Genomic DNA, 15920 nt, shown 5'->3' with positions numbered 1-15920 from the left:
CAGTGACTTGCACAGGAGGCACTCAGGGAGTGTCGGCCAAGGGAATGAGCAAATGAATGAATGACAAAACTCTCACTCATCGCCTTGCATTGGAATGTTCCTGCAGGGTCTTCTCCACCTGCTGATCTGGTTCTCTTCACCATATTCTGCTTTAGGCCTGGAGTTTCTATATTCCCAGGGCTTGTTATTTTTATTGATAATAGTAACAAAATAGCTAACATTGGTCTGGCTCTTTCCATGTGCCAGGAACTGACAAGTGTGCATGACATCCTCACAGCAACTCTATTAGTAGGAGCTACGATAGTCCCATGTGATGACAAAGAACTGAGGTCTCAGAAAAGTCAAGGCATTAGCTCGAAGTCACACGGCTTCGTCTGGGTAGGAACAGGACTGTGTCACCAGTGGTCTGACTCCAGAGCCCAACATCCTACATTTATTGAGTGATTGAATGGCCCACACTACTTAATATTTTGGTAACTGAAAGTCAATGCGTGCTCAGAAGTAGCATGTACACACCATGCCCGCATGCACACATGCTCACTCCTCCCTTGGTTCCTTCTCCAGCACCACCATCCGTGCTGGGGGCTATCACAATGGCCCTTACGCTCATCTCTCAAATGGACCATATAGTAGCCCTGCATCTGAGTGTCCTTATGCAGTCTCTTTGCTTGGCGGGACGTTTATGGTGCCCTAAAAGATCGATCATTCTTAAATGTAGCTGGGTTTAGGGAGGACGTTTATCAGGGCAAGTAGGAGGAAACCAGGATGGTGTGGACGTGAACAGTGAAGGAGAAACCCCAAGTCTGGGGAGACACGCAGGCTTATAAAATGCTCTGGGACATTCCAGCTTGGTGGACATGGATGCCTCTAAAATCTAGCTAGACATTTATTCATTCTTCATCAAAAGCTTAATTGCTGGGGCTATGCAAATGCCCTAAGAAATGAAGGGGAGCTTGGGGCATGAGTGATCTTCTGGGGCTGAAAACCCCAGAGGGGGAGGTGGACCACTGCATAAGCAAGGGGTAGCTACGGGAAGCTGTTGCGGGGGAGAGTGGCCTGGTCCAAACTCGACTCCTGAAACTCTGTCTCCCTTCCCAGTGGAGGGTAGGGTGGGGTGAGGGCAGCAGGGGCACCGTGTAAAGGCTATGGCTGTGGGCCAGAAGAGGGCACACAGGGGTGGATGGGGGAGGTGAGACCCCTGGAGGTGGCACGTAGTGGGAAGGGGACAAGGCGAGGAGATGTTTCTAAGTACATGGGACTGAGCTGTTGGGGTGGGGGAGGGACGGAGGGGGAATCGACACACCTGAACCTTTGGGAGACTGGTGATTGGGAGGATTTGTGGAGGAGCCATTTCTGGGCAAATGAGAACAATAGTAGGTATTAGCGAAGCCTTCCTCTGTGCAGGGCGCTGTGCTAAGTGCTGTCTGCCTCGTATCACATTCAATGCGCAAAAGAAACCCAGAGGCAATTACTGTTATTGTCTCCATGTTACACGTGGGGAAACTGAGGCACCGTTCATGTGACTGGGATCACACGGCCCGTCACTGGTCGGGCTAGGATTCCGGCCCAGGCGCTACCTGCAGAGCCTCCCCAGGTCACCCCTGCCCCAACCGCAGGCCTGCAGGAGGCTGTCTTCAGTTCTAGAAAAGACATACATTTTCTTTCTTTTTTTTTTATTGGAGTTCAATTTGCCAACATATAGCATATCACCCAGTGCAAGCCACGGGGAGGGGGGCTGAGAGGAGAGGACAAGGATGATTTAGGATTCCCATGAACCCTGGGGAAGGGGCTGCATCCCCGCAGCCCGCCTCTGCTCCCCCGTTCTCTGTGGTGGGGACATTGCCCTGGAGATTAATGGGGGAGACGGGAGGCGGAGGAGGGAGGGAGGGAAGGAAGCGAAATTGCTGCCCATTATACCTGTCCTTTGGCAAGGCCGGGTAATTAGCAAACCCTCAGCAATAAAATATTTCGTTTCGGTGTAATTGCAAAGTAATTATGTGGTATGGGTTGTGTATTAATCGTGTTGATTAATAACACTCAGGTAGTAATTAAACATCTGCTTCATAATTGCGTGCGAGCTGAAGCTTAGCACACACATGCACACACACGTACGCACATGCACACATACACACGTGCCTGTGGCACAGGCAAAGCTCCCTAGTTCCTGTTGTGCTCATTCACGTGTGTGTGTGTGTGTGTGTGTGTGTGTGTGTGTGTGTGAGGGCGGGGGAGAGGGGGAAGGAGGGAGGAGGCAGCGAGCCAGGCTGAGTTAAGAGCCCCCTTGCTTCCCCACTGTACAGTGAAGACTTTGTGTCCTCACCTCCCCTTGGTGACATGGGGAGGAGCTACCGTGGGCCTGGGGAGCTGTGTCACTCCACGGTCCCCCTCAGGACAGAACCCAAGGCTACCGGTGTGTGTCCTCCTCCCAGCCGAAGCCGGGTTGACACAGGGGCTCCAGGGTTCTGTAGGTGACTGTAGTGTCCTACTGACTTGGCTCTCCTCACTGGGCTGGCTTTCAGGGTCCTTTCTTGGGCAGGCTACTTTTCTCCAGCAGCCGGGAGAAAGTTCTTATGGTAGGAGCCACCTGGGCTGAGGCCACCCTAACACCCAGCACACCCAGAAGGCCTGGATCCAACGAGCTGATCCCAGAGGCTGCAGGGACCAGAGCAGGATGCCGCCCTTGGGTACCAGGAGCTCTGATTCTAGCTTGGCTCCTACCCCACTTGCTGTGTGATCTTGGGCAAGTCACTTTCCCTCTCTGTGCCTTGGGTTCCAGGTCAGTAAAACAAAGAAAACTGAGCTCAGAGGCCTCCAAGGGCCTTTCCAGTTCTTCTGTATTCGGATTCTAATTTGGTTTGTACTAATTAGGAATCGGAGACGATTTAAATTCAATACATGTGATCCTCAGTGAGTAAACAATTGGAGATGATTCCTTCCTTTATGACTTCTCAAAGACTCACTCGTGAGCGATGAGAACCCAAGAGAAAATCAATAGCTTTTATTTTTCAGAGAGAGAAATTGCAGATTCCTTGGGCTGCTGGGCATTGCAATTCATTCTTGTATTTTAAAATTTTATGTTTATGTTTATGGACTGCCATTAGGTAACATGGATTCGTCCTGAAGGTTGATTTTTTTCATTAACTTAACTCATTTTACTTATTAGTTCACATTTATAGCTTGGGTTTAATAAGCACACAGCGCAAAAGTCATAAAACAGCCCTCCGCTTTAGTAATATTTTAAAATCAAGACTTGTCTCTGTGTCAGCCCAGGTTTATTTGTTCATAACTTGCTTCTGCCGTGATTTGAGGCATAGGCACTGCCGGCTCCAGCTGGTCCTTTGACTTTGAGCCTGGGTGTCCTCACCGGAAAAAGGCACCACTAATTAATAAAAGCAATAAATGCTTGCATTTTAGAAAGCAAGTATCCAGCCATCACTTACTGTGCTCAAAGTACTTCCCACGTTATCTGGTTGAGTCCTGCATCCCTATGACGTGGCTTTAAGTTTTTCACCTTATAGAGAAGGAAACAGGCTCAGAGAGGTCTTGCCCAGGGCCACACAGGTGGTGACAGAGGCAGACCCCGGGTGCAAACCCGACAGGTCTAGATGCATCTTCCCTCCCACACCTGTCTCCCTTCTCCCTGGCCTGCGAGTTTTGGGAGCTCCCCCTCTTCACCCTCCGCCCTACCTCCACATTCCCTTTACCCTCCCACCACTCCTACCAAGCTCTGCCCCTCTTTCTCCCATCCTCTCACCATCTGTTCCCGCCTGCCTGGGCTCCTTCCTGTTCTTCATCTACCTGAAGGATACCTCTGCTCTATGACCTTCAGTGGCTCCCCATTCATCAGGCTTGGCCTGGCATTCAAAGACCTTACCCGTGCAACCCCTGCCTTCAAGCTTTCCTGCCTCATTTCCCCACTCTGCCCCAACAGGCAGCCTTGGCTCATGGTCCTGAATACCCGGCCCACTCTTGGGCGTCCCCCTGCCTTTGCTCACCCTGGGCCCTTTGCCCACAGCACCCTCCTCTCCTTTCCATCTATTTAAATCTGCCCCCTCTTCCAGGAAGCCTGCCCTGGGGCCCACATTGGGAGGAACATCTCCTTCCTCTGAGCTCATAGCTACGTGATGAGCCCTCCTTAGTCACCTTGAACTTCATAGTTCAAGATGAGGGCATTGCTTTCGCCTCCCCATAACTGTGAACCTCTTTGAAGGCATAGTCTGTGCATCACTTGCCTCCGGCTCCCCTGGAATCCCAGGTACACAGCAGGTATTCAGTAAATGCTCACCAAATGTGTGAATGCTTGTGTTGCTTATGACCACCAGGAAGCAGAACTCCTGTGTCTTCTCTGTGGCTTCCAGGCCAGGCAGCGAAAACCTAGGGAAAGACCCCGCCAGGGTTCTATCACCTATCGGCAGCTCTGCCTCCCTCCCTTCCTGCAGGCTTCCCTCATCTCCCCAGATGTGTCACATCCCTTCTAGGTCAACCATATACCTCTTCTCTTCCATCACGATGTACCTGCCCTGGGCCCCATATACTCAGCTGCCTGCTGTGTCGATGGCCTTCTGGTTTCTGGCAAATGAAATTCAGATACTTTGTTAGTGGCAAATCATGGCAAAGGAAGCAAGACCACAGGAGCTGTAGCCCACTCTGCATCTGAGCTCAAGATCCTCAGTGTTACACATGGGGAAACTGAGGCCTGGGAAAGGGGAACAGGGGACCTACCTAGAGGCATTGGCTGGGATCTCAGTCAAGGCTCCCTGGGGACTTTCTACCACTTCCTGGGTTAGTTGGCTACTCCGGTTAGAATCACAACCATATCGGTGGGCCCAGCACTTTACAGTTTGTATGCACTTGAACTTAGGAAGGTCGTGGGCTTTCACGGAGGCTCAGAGAGGCAGGCCACATGTCCCGATCACAGGGCCCGTGGCCAGTGGTAGGGTCAGGGCTGGAATGCAGGGCTGGCTTGGCTTCGGCTGGTGCGATTGCTTGCCGGTTTCCCTATCTGCTGGCAGCAGCCCGTGTGTGTGTGTGTGTGTGTGTGTGTGTGTGTGTTTGTGTGTGTGTGTGTCTGTGTGTGCGCGCACTCACGCATGCACACGCGCACGCTGGGCTCCATCTGCACACCCTGTTCCCTAGCTGGGGCAGGCATTCAGAGGGACCATGGAAGATACCCAGGCAAAGAAGATGCAGACCTAGGACAGGATGTGCCACTCTCCCTGGCAGCAGGGGGCTCGGCCCCTGGTCATGTGGAAACCAGGGAAGGTGATGCAAGCCAGCCTAGCTGGCCCACAGCCTGGGGAGCTTGACTTCCTGGGCTACTGCGGGATGGCCTGGGCCTCTGACTGCCTATCCCCAGCCCCAGTGGCTCCGATGGCCCCTCGGCCACGTCCTGCCCATCTGGCATCTCTAAGCCTGGGCTCAGATCTGGAGCTTCATTTGACAGTGACACACACATTGACAACGTCCACACGTTCACACACTGAACTTCCTCTCCAGGCCACAATAGTGCTCACCCTTGAGTGCCACCATGAGCTCATCTGTGTGTATTTACAATATGCATGATCCTACATTTCTCTAGTTCACATTCTATCTTAAGCCATTCGGAAGGAGGGTGGCGTCCCATGGCAATCAAGAGCTTCTGCTCTTAAATATATATTTCTTTTAAAGATTTTATTCATCCATTCATGAAAGACACAGAGAGAGAGAGAGAGAGGCAGAGACACAGGCAGAGGGAGAAGCAGGCTCCATGCAGGGAGCCCGACGTGGGACCCGATCCTGGGTCTCCAGGATCACGCCCCAGGCAGAAGGCAGGTACTAAACCACTGAGCCACCTGGGCTGCCCAAGAGCTTCTGCTCTTAAGTCAACAATGGATTTAAATCCAATCTGTGCTATGTAACGGTCGTGCATTTGCCAAGGTACTTAATCGCTCTGAGCCTCAGTTTCTCTTTAATAAAATAGGAATGATAATACAGGATTAAATGAGGAAATGCACATAAAGCACTGACCCCAGGACCTTTACATCTTATCTCCCACTCCACCCTGACAGGCAGCCCTGGCTCAAGGTTCCCCACTTGGGTATCTCCATGCCCTTGTTCACCCTGCCCTGCTGCTCATAGCACCCTGCTCTCATCTCCGCACAAACACACACACATCTGTCCCCTCATCCAGGAAGCCTCAGTGTGCCTGCTGTGGTCATCAGTGCCACTGTCTTCAGGAAGTTAGAGGAAGAGCAGCCTTACATTGGTATCTCTGCCTGTGAGTTAACTAGAGCCCGGGCTTTAGAGCTGACCACGAGAGATTGTAGGGGCCACCGGTGGGCCCAACACCCCATTTCACAGATGGAAAAACTAAGGCCCAAGAAACAAGAGGATGTGCCTGAGTGCTCAGAGCAAGTTAGTGTGATGTTGGGACTGGAACCCAGGACTCCATCTGCTAATCTTGGGGTGGGGGGCAGAGGGGTCCACTGTGACTGCCCTCTTCCTGGGAGTAAAGACTCCCCCCCTGCCAAGGGTCTGTTAACTGAGTGGGTGGTCTGCTTCTTTTAGCACATTTGAAGGAGCATGGGCTGGGGTGGGAATGAAAGGTGGAGGCTGGGGGTCCCCCAGGTGAGCCTCCTCATCGAGCATGTATGGCGAAGAGACTCAGAGAGGCTGAAACACAGCCATCATCCCGATGGGGGCTGAAGCAGGGACCACAGGCCCCATGTGGAGGCCCTGGGTGGAGGCCGGGCGGAGCCCTGGAGGAAGGTACTGCTGCACAGCATGCTGTCAAGCAATCTCTGTTGCCCCTCCTTCCTGCCACCATTTCTTTCTTTCTTTATCTTACCTTTCTCGAAAAAGCTGAGAATGCCACCCTTCCCAGGGAACCTGCTCCCCCACGCCCAGCCCTCCCCAGTTCTCCTGAGAGCTGCTGCCATGGGGTGGGATCCTTAGCGCTCACCAGCTCCCCAAGTGCTGATGACACCTGCATTTTGCTGACTGTTGAAATGTGGTCTGGGCTATGGGGGTCCGGTGGGCAGGTGGGGAGTTTGCAGTCCCAGTCCCCCAGGAGAGGAGGTATGCTGGGCTGGGAACCCGTGCTGGTCCATGAGAGTCAGAGAAGGGGGAGCGAGGTGGGGGCAGAGGTGATGAATGACCAGTGAAATTGAGAGATTTTTGTCTCAAGACTTGCCAAGGACACAGAGCAACTCCCAGTCCAGTGCTCCACCTCCCACTGCAGGCGCTCCCAGTATCCTCCTCTGCATCACATCCCTAACATTTAGTGAGCGAATGCCCTGCTGTGGGCTTCAGAGATGTAGGAAAGTCATTTTCATGCCTGCAATCCGCGAAGAGAGATGCTGTTATTATTATTCCCATTTTATAGACGAGGAGACTGATGCTCTGAGAGGACCCCTGACTTACCCACTGTCTACTTCTAGAAGAAGATTGCCCAAGCATGTGGGCCATGATCTACCTGCTTCCAAAGACCATGCTTCTTCTAATCACTGCAGGCACTGCCTCTCACACCTTGTCTGGGTTTGAACACAGCTGGGAAACAATACTCTGCTCTAACCCACCTGACAGCATGCAGGAGACCCCTGCCATGGGCCCGGGCTGCCTCAGGGGCTGCGAGTCCCACAAATACAATGGAGGGTGCGTCGTTGGAGAGAACCCCCAGCCATGAGTCAGAAGAGACCCAGGGTTTAGGCCTCACTCTACCACCAGCTTGCTATGTGACTTTGGCCTGGTCACTGCCCCTCTCTGGATGTCAGTCTCCTCATCGGTAGACTGATGAAGCCGTTGGTCTGGCTGGATGGAGCGTCCCAAGAATGCATTTTCACAGAAGGAAGGATCTTTCCTCCAATTCACTCCAACTCTCCTGGAGTTTCCACCCACTCACTCCAACATATACATTTGTGTTTTACATCAAAGCAAACCGTGAAACATTTGTCGAGCTTCCCCGCTCTGCAAAGGGCACTGTGCTAGACACGGTGGGTGTGATGCTTATGTATTTTTATTCAGGGCGTACACACACACACACACACACACACACACACACACACACACAGGCAGAAATGCATATTTTTGGGTCTCAGACTTGTTTCCAGGCAAGTTCAGCTGGGACCTGTTTCTTGACGCATGACCCCAGTTTCCTGCCGTCTTTGCCCTGTGACATGGCCCCCTCGGGGCCCTGAGAGCATCTGCGACAGAAAGAAGCCACCTGGGGCAGCATGAGCTGATGAGATCTCTCCCGACCAGGCAGTTATGGCTCATCTGCTTTATCTCTGACAGGTGGGCATCTCTTGGACAGCCCGAGGTTGCAGCGGCCGGGACTTCTGACACCGTCATCAGAGCGACTTGACACCTTTGATTTTGGCGTCTAGAATCAGGCCTGATCCTTTTCCAGACCTCCCAACGCTGGCCACCTGGGTAAGGAAATTCAGGCTCATTTGGCACATGGTTGTACGCTACGTCTATTGTCACTGCCACCAGCAGGGTACCCTGTCATTCTTTATCACAGCGTCTTCTTTTACACCCTTCATTAGCAGGAGAGCCCAGTGGTTCAGGCTCTCAAGTCCAGGAGACCTGGGTTCAAATCCTGGAACCACTAGTTACTAGCTGTGTGACCTTGGGCCAGTTCCTCAACCTTTCTGCGTCTCAGCTTCCTCATCAACAGGGAATCAATAGCATCCACCTTCTGGGTTTGAGGTGAAGATAAAATAAAGCAATATCTGAAAAGGGCTTAAGACAGGACGGACACGTAGTAAGCTTGGAATTCAAGAAACATTAACCATTGCTGATAGTATTGTGTATGTGACAATCCATAATTCATTCACTCTCGTGCTGACAGTCTGTCTCCTGCACTAGATGGTGGAGTCCATGAGGGTGGGGGTTCATCTGCCTCATTCTTAATTGAACTCTCAGATCCCAGTACAGGAAATCGGCCTCGATCTGTTGAATGAATCAAATGTGTGAAGATGCTGTGCCTATTTCACGCAGAACCCCCAGGACAGTCCTTGAAGGCTCTTGCATTAGTCCGAATGTGGATTTGGTTGTGTGTGACCCCAAAACCCCAAATAATAGCTCCTTCAATGAGAGAGAGGTGGATTTTTCTCTAAGTAAGATTCTGAGCTAGGAGGATTTTTCCACACAGAAATGTTAGGGTCCCGGCTTTCACTGTCTTGAGGCTGCACCATCGCTGGTCTTCATGATCCACGATGGCCCAGGACAGCCTCTCCATCGTACTCAGCAAGAAGGAAGAAACCAGAAGAGGCGAGGGTGCTGCTTCCTTTAAGAGGGGGCTCCCATCACTTCCATCCCACTGGCCAGAATGCAGTCGTGCAGCACGCCTCGCTGCAAGGGAGGCTGGGAATTACAGTCATCGTTCTGGGTGGCTGTCTGCCCAACTGCAACTCTATTTCGAAGGAAAAAGGGGAAAATGGATGCTGGGGGCCCTCCACCTTGCCAGAGAAGATGATCCACCGGCTTAGACGCCCTTGATCCCTGCTTCCTCCCTCTGGCAACCAGTGACTTTTTCACTGTCCCCATACTTTTGCCTTTTCCAGAATGTCATATAATTGGAATCGTACAGTAGGTAGTCTTTTCAGACTGGCTTCTTTCACTTAGCGGTGTGCATTTAAACTTGTTCCATGTCTTTTCCTGGCTTGATGGTTCATTTCTTTTTATTGCTGAGTAACATTCCATCGGCTGTACCACTGCTTATTTATCCATTCACTAGTTGAAGGATATCTTGGTTACTTCTGATTGATTTTAGCCGATTACGATGAAAGCTACTATACATTCATGTGCCAGTCTTTGTGTAGACAGAAGTTTGAGCCAGTTGGGTCAACACCTAGGAGCATGACTGCTGGATCATATGGCAAAGAATATATTTGGCTTCTTAAGAAATCGCCAAATTGGGGCACCTGGGTGGTTCAGTGGTTAAGCGTCTGCCTTCGGCTCAGGTTGTGATCCTGGCTGGGGTCTTGGGATCGAGTCCCACATCAAGCTCCCAGAGGGAGCCTGCTTCTCCCTCTGCCTATATCTCTGCCTCTCTCTGTGTCTCTCATGAATAAATAAATAAAATCCTAAAAAAGAAAAAGAAAATGAAACCGGCAAACCGTCTTCCCAAGTGGCTACACGGCTGTCCATTCCCACCACCAGCGAATGAGAGTTCTTGTTGCTCCATGTTCTCATCAGCAGTCAGCGCTGTCAGTTTTGTGGATTTTAGTCCTTCTGTTAGCAGCAGGATCCCCATGTTAGACTCAAGGATGATAACACTGGAAGGGACAGCTAGGCGAAGGTGTTTCAGCAAGTAAGAGATCCAGGAATGTTCCCGGGCCTGTTTTTTTTTTTTTTTTAATATTTTATGTATTTATTCATGAGATAAACAGAGAGAGGGAGAAGCAGACTCCCTGCGGGGAGACCCATGCAGGACTTGATCCCAGGACCCTGGGATCACACCCTGAGCTGAAGGCAGATGCTCAATCACTGAGCCACCCCGGTGCATCTCCTGGGCCTGTTTGACATGCAAGCCCCGAACTGTCCTGCCACCCCTCGCAGCCTCTGCCTGTGACAATATCCCTGAGATGGACCAGAGCCCTGGGGTTTGACTCCTCCTGCCCCAAGGTGAGGAGTGGCTGCTTTCCAGAGTCCTCATTGTTTAGTGTCTGTCTCCCTACCAGAGCCCAAGGTCAAGGAGGGAGAACAATGAGGGCTGGAGACCAAGCGAGTGGACCCGAGCCAACTTTAGATCCGCCGAAACACATCCCTCAGCGGGGCCAGACGGCCAGGAAGGCTGGACGCAGGCAAGTCCAGCCAGGCTGCTGGCCTGTGGCCAGTCCTTGAGTCTAACGCCCACCCGTGCCCCACCCCAGGCTCAGCTGGGGAGGCAGGAGCTGCTGTCCAGCTCATCGAGAATCAGCCTGGGCCAGAAATGATGGCTGGCTGCCGGGGACTCAAAGGGCAAAGGCCGGACGAGGTCAGATGCCACATCAAGTGGGAGCCAATCCTCAGCTCCACCCCCAATTAAGCCAAGACAAGCAATTTATTCGCTTTTTATTGGTTTCCAATATATTGACAATTTGGGGCCTGTTTATTGGTGTCAAAGTGGAGCTGAGTCCAAGGCTCAAATGATGCCTGTGTCTGTGCCCCTGCTTCCCTCCTTGCAGGTTTCCATCCTGGGGGATGCACGCCTCACAGCCTGGTGGGGCAGTGACCAAGGGCTCCAGACCCACATCCGCTCGTTTCCAAGCCTGTGGAAGGAGAGCTTCTTTTTCTCAGGAGCCCTAACCAAAATTCCAGAGTTGCAGCTTATTGGCTACTTTCTAGCCACGTGACCATCTCTGACCCATTTCTGAAACCAGGAGGAGAGAATGTGCTGATTGGCCTGGCGGGGTGGGGGTTGAGGGCTGGGTGGCCGTGGGACAGTACCTGCTGTGGGTGCAGGGGAGAATTGGCCTGAGGCTGGAAGTGGGTGGGAACCCCAAAGGGAAAACCCGGGTGCTATCTTCAGAAAGAGGAAGGAATGCCAGGCAGATGGAACAACAGGTGACCCTGTTGGTGCCGTGGCAGGGGTGGGGGACACGGGGCAAATGGGAATGCCATATGTCCCAAAATAGTCCTCCCTGTAGTTATAGCACCAAGGTGGCCTTTCTGCAACAGGTATAGCTCTGGTTTTGTGGATCTGCTATCTGAAAGCCTGATTTATGCACACACACTGGCATGTCACCAGCCAATGACATACACGTATAGCACACACAATGTATCTGCAGGTGATGCTTCACTTTCCAAGAGGATCGCCTCTGCAATTCTGTCCATATGGAGTCCCTGTGCTCCCTAGGAGCCCCCCCCCCCCAACTATTTCAGCCACCCCCATAGCTGGGTGCCTTGGGTTCCCCTCCACTTGCTGGGAGGATCTTTTCCTTCCTCCCCTGACTCCCTCGTGGTTGGGGAAAGCTTCCTGAGCCGCTTTAGGGGGTATTTGCCCTAAATGGACTCCCAGAAGACCCGGACCCATGAAGGCCTCCTTCCCAGAAGAGCAACTGCCGCCCTCCCCTCAGCTGCTGCCGCTCCACTCCACTCCGAGGCATCTCAGAGGGAAGGGGGCGGAGAAGGAGGCAGTCTCTGACCGAGCAGGAACCCCATCTCTGGGGAGCCCGGGGGCCTCTGTGGGGTTCCAGGGTCTGTGAGAGCAGGCCAACCTCTTGACTGTAGCCGCCGTCCACCGTGGCAGCTCTGTTATGCATTTAGGGTGTGGTGTATGATTTCACTTGAAAAAAGATTGTTCTGCAGGAAAAAGATGGAAAACCACAGCGTATGATGCTGCCTCCTAGGCCACTGTGGCCAACTTCTTTTTATGTTCTGTCTTTTGCTTGATTTTGGTCAACCACAAAACTCCTTGCCCTTTGCCAGTCTCTCGCTCTCTCGCTCTCGCTCTTCCACTCTCTCTCTGTTTGTGTGTCTCTTGCTTGTGGATTCTGCAGCTCTGACTCACCACGTAGGCCAGCTCAGCGTTCAGCACCAGCCTGCCTTATATGGTGCTCAGCGTGGCTGGATCACCGAGTGGTAATTCAGTTCTTCAGCCAGTGGCTGGTGTGTTCTTACCATGTGCCAGGCGATGTTTCGTGTGCTGGGGACCGAGAGTGAGCAGGGCGTGAAGGTCCCTGCCCTCTCCTCTGGAAGGTGTCCTGAGGACCGGACCTCTGGGTGTCTTGCCCCCACCCCTCGTCCAGTGTCTCGTTCAGGCTGAGCCACAGGAGAACTTGGTGAATGTCTGTGGGCTGACGCGTTTCCACACTATTTTTCAAAGCCCCCACTTACGACCGATGCTGCGGAGATACTAGAACAGCTTGGTCCTCAGCCTCTCACACTCAGAGTGTACGTTATGACTTGCGACAGGTCCTGGAGACGGAGGGGAGGCCATGGTTAGAGACCCGGTCTGGGGCTGCACCTGAGTAAACAGAAAGAATTGGCCAGTCTTCAGCCCCACTGTACCCCACTTGCTTGAAACACCTCAGAGATCAGCCACCCCCGCAGGGGGCTCCCGGCCTGTCATAAGGAAGGAGACATGAAAGCAAATCCCTAACATACAAGGTAGAGAGTAAGAGGGTTCGGAGCAGAATTGGAACGGGAGGCTTGGGGGTTCCAAGGTCAGATCGAGAGGTCACTTCTGGGTGGTGACGGTAATGGAAAGTCAGGCAATGTGGCCTATTCCAGCTGGGCTTTGAAAACTGGGGCAGGACAGGGGACCGGCTCAGATGCTGGGAAGAGCATCCCGGGAGGAAGAAATAGTGAGAGCCGAAGCCCAGCAGGTGGGACCCTGGGGTTTGGAAGACTGTGCCAGGCAGGAAATGAGATGGATGCGGACAGCTTCTTCCCTGTGCGGGCCTGTGGCCATCCTCAGTCTGCCCTCAACCACAGCCTGGGTTTGGAGTCGAGTGACTCTTCCATTTTCCTCCTTTTCCCTCCATCCTCAGGAAAGGGAATTGGGGGGGGGGGGCTTGAGAGAGGGGGTGCTGAACGGGTACCGAGAGTAATGAATCCCCCCCATCTCCGAGGTTCTTTGTAGAACGGAGAAAAGGTGTTTGCCGGCAGCTTCTCAAGTCATGCAGAGCCCGGGCTGGAAGTCGGAAGCCTTGGGCTCTTGTCCCAGGCCTCCTACTCATGTCCTCAGCCCCCCTGTCTCATACTTGGTTGGTTTGAAAATAGGGGGTAGGCCCCTTCCAGCTTCAGCCCTCTTATCCCAAGTCAGATGTAGGTGCAGATCCCAGCTCTGACCCTCCGAGTCTGGGGCTTCTCATCTATAAATTGGGGATAATGATACTACACATCTCACAGGCCTGATGTGGGGATTTCACTGGATAATTAAGAAAAGAGCTTATCAGTGAGCCCACCAGAGGGTCAGTCCTTAGCGATAGCGCTTATGCTATTGGTGTTCTTATTTATATTTTCAGTTTTTAGGATTCTGTGGGAGGATTCCCCAATTGAGTCCTCAATGTTTAGGTGCCTAGAAGGCAGCTTAAGTCCACGTCCCCCAAAATACAGTGACCGGGCCAAGTTATACCCCTCCCATCTCCAAATAGGGGTAGAGCTGCCTTCTTCAAAATCACATTTCTTCACTCAGTCATCAAATATTGACTGAACACCTGCTGTGCACCCAGGGCCTCTGAGAGTTGAACAGGACACCCAAGCTCCCTGCTCTCGGAGGCTCAGGCTGCACTTTGGGGCAGGGTCTATCTTCCTGCTGGCCTCATTGACATCACTGGCCACAGGACCTCTGGCCAAGCATGAGTGTGTGCTCAGGTGTGCAGGCTGGAGCCCTGGGAGGAATCCCACCCCCGTCTCCCAGGCTCCTGGAGCTTTCATAAGCCCCCTTTCCATCTCGGTGCTAAGGCCCGGGTGAAAGTCCCAAGAACCCACCACAGTTAACTGGCCTGGCACCGCACCCTGGCCAGGAGATGGTTTGGATTGCCAAGGCCTGCTTCAGCGTTAGGCTAAGTACCTTGGAGGAGAAGAAGAGCTTGCCATGGTCCGTGGATTGCAGGGTTGCATTCCATTCACACTCCCCCTCAAAACCTGTTGGGATCCCAAATTGCAAAGGGTTTTGGAAATTTCTGGATTGGAAAGGCACCTAGGGGCCCAGTCTGCCCTGTGCTCACCTTGTCCTCTCCTGGTGGCTGCGGGCCTCTTGCCCTCACTGGCTGCCAGCATCCAGCATGGAGCCGGACACGCGTGGGGCCTTCAGCAGGAGGCTGGCGAATGGATGGACAGATGGACAGACTACAGTGGACTCCCCGTTGTACATGCTTTCCTAGCCTCAGTCCAAGTTTCCAGGTGGCCGGAGACACCAGGCTCTGGCTTTGTTTGCCTGTAACAATTTGATTTTGGCTCGGGGCAGCATCCTGGGGTTCAAGTGGTGGAGCAGACCCCAAACAAATGGGTTTTGAGCTTGACGTTTTTGTGTGGCAGTTCCAGGAGGCGGTGCAGTACGTGGCCCTGACCTAAGGTGGGAGCTTGCCTGCCGCCAGATGCACCTGCCTTCAGAGCCCACTCCGGGCTGGGTGACCTTGGGCATGTTACTTAGTCTCTCTCAAATTCAGTTTTCTCATCTGGAAAATGATAGCACCAGTAACATCCAACACAGCGCCGTGATGAGCTTAGATGAAATAATGAGTGTAAAAACACGGAGCAGAGCTCTGGGCACGTGGTGAGTACACCAGAAGGATGATGATGGTGTATTTAATGACTCCTTACGCTATTTGTGCTATTTGTTGCATAAACTTCTCTCTTCTAAATAGATTTTTGCAGACTGCTTTGCATTTTTAAGACAAAAATTATTTTTTAAAAGTGATTGTTCCGGAAGTAATATGGGGTCCTTAGATATTCAAATGACCCAGAAGAATTTAAATTAGAAAGCAAATGCCCCCCTCCTCTGCCAGCTGGCTCCTCTTTCCTAGCAACATTCTCTTAGAGTGTGCAACCGCCACATCTGGAACTTTTTTCCCTTTTTTTTTTCTCCCCAAGAGCTGGAGACAGGTGTGCAGTCAGGTGTGGGATGGTGGCCAGGTGGCTGTTGTGTTGAATTGCCATCCAGGCTAGAAGTCCAGGCCTCAGTGGTTCCACTGGAGCAGGGAGAGGGGAAGGGATGGGAGGAGGGGGACCAGCCCGGGTCCTCAGGGCAGCCTGGCAATCCCGTTGCAGTTTGCTCTGAGTCTTGATGGTCTTCAGTGCCCTGGGTCCTGGAGTCCTGGCAGGTGGCCTAGGACGTGTCACCTTCAGGCCAGATTTGGGGGGACAGGTTCACAGAGAGCATGTCCGGCCCCATGTCTAGGCTCCCTCCTCTGCCAGGGAGCTCCAGGCTCAGTCCCGCCCGAGCTCCCACGTTCCTGCAGGACATTCACTATCTCCTGTGACCTCCTGGGAGTCTGCACTTCCACGCC

The 15920-nt window shown here is 52.7% G+C and overlaps 1 protein-coding gene across 3 annotated transcripts in view; it reads left to right on the top strand.

Annotated features, from left to right (window-relative positions):
• TSPAN18 (tetraspanin 18) overlaps positions 1-15920 on the top strand; it is a 186758-nt gene that overhangs the window by 117858 nt on the left and 52980 nt on the right. For all 3 annotated transcript variants that reach the window (XM_041773562.1, XM_041773561.1, XM_041773563.1), the window contains exon 3: positions 8272-8409. The gene's annotated coding sequence lies outside the window, so the exon portion shown is untranslated. The remainder of the gene's footprint in view (positions 1-8271; positions 8410-15920) is intronic.

The sequence above is a fragment of the Vulpes lagopus genome, chromosome 11, assembly GCF_018345385.1.
Source record: "Vulpes lagopus strain Blue_001 chromosome 11, ASM1834538v1, whole genome shotgun sequence".
Classification (NCBI taxonomy): Eukaryota; Metazoa; Chordata; class Mammalia; order Carnivora; family Canidae; genus Vulpes; species Vulpes lagopus.
The sequence above is the reverse complement of the archived record's forward strand: the minus strand, read 5'-3'. Positions and strand labels throughout refer to the sequence as shown.